Source organism: Chaetura pelagica, unplaced genomic scaffold (assembly GCF_000747805.2).
Source record: "Chaetura pelagica isolate M959 unplaced genomic scaffold, ChaPel_1.0 scaffold53, whole genome shotgun sequence".
Lineage (NCBI taxonomy): Eukaryota > Metazoa > Chordata > Aves > Apodiformes > Apodidae > Chaetura > Chaetura pelagica.
In genome coordinates this window covers 3,154,857-3,155,945 of record NW_009952880.1, presented here as the reverse complement: position 1 = coordinate 3,155,945, position 1,089 = coordinate 3,154,857, and positions in this window count along the sequence as shown.

Here is a 1,089-nt window from a genome sequence, read left to right as displayed (position 1 = left end):
TGCAGGCAGCTCCTGACCTTCCTGGTGAACTCTCAGGGTTTAAGTGAGCAGCAGCTGTTGAACATGGATTTGAGGGCTGTGTTTTAGGCTGAGGCAGCTGCCGTTTGAGTGAGTGTACTGCATCACATTTGATAAGAGGATGGATGGATTTGATGGATGCACAAGAGCAACTCTGCACATACTGGCTCATGCCCCACTTGCCTTCAGACCATGTGGCTGTCTCAGCCATAGCTTGAACATGAGCTCTCTGGATGTGGTTGAGAGCATCCCGCCAGATGAACTTGGCACACAAACACTGCACAGGACAGCCTGTAGCTGGGAGATAAACTCTTCTACTTGCCATCAAAGCAGTGGAGAGTCTGGTGTTAAAGGCAACCTTGGGACAGCCTTCTACAGTGCAAACTTGTATCCTAAATCCTGATTTGCATCCTGCTTCAGGGCTTTCACCCTGCTATGCTTACTTCTCCCAGTCCATTTTGTCCTGTGCATTCTCTCTCCTGACAGAAGAGTTGGCAGTTCTCTACCCAGAGAGGAATAAGAGACTCTGGCCTTCAAATATGAGAGCTGAGCACTGAAGGGAAGCTTAAAGCTCAACAGTATGTAGCTGAGCTAATGGGACCATCTTCCTTCTTACAAAATATCCGAGACTTGCATCAAGAGCTGGAGGTGTTGAAAAATATCCTAAGTATGTCCTGGGGGTCAGAGTTAACCATGTGGGGTAGATTATGTGATGAGTTGCATGAAGGGATTTATTGTGTGAATCCTCCTACTTTTATGTGCCCAGAGATATTCCAGCAATGCAGTTTGTAAAAGGCTTGTATTAAGTACAGGATCAACCTTCATTATAAGTCAAATTATTTTGTGGGTGATAAGCTTAGAGATTGTTCTTTGTCAGTCTCAGAAAATGCTAAAAACCAAACTTTTCTTGCATTGGGGTTTTAAAAACTGTTTATCTTAGATATTGATTTAAGTCTCCTGTATTATCCTTCTTGCTCCAAACGTTTTATTACAGAGAGATTATTATGAAATATAAATGTGTGATAAAATCTGCAGTCCACTAAAGCTAGGATTCACAAGACAACTCTTTCC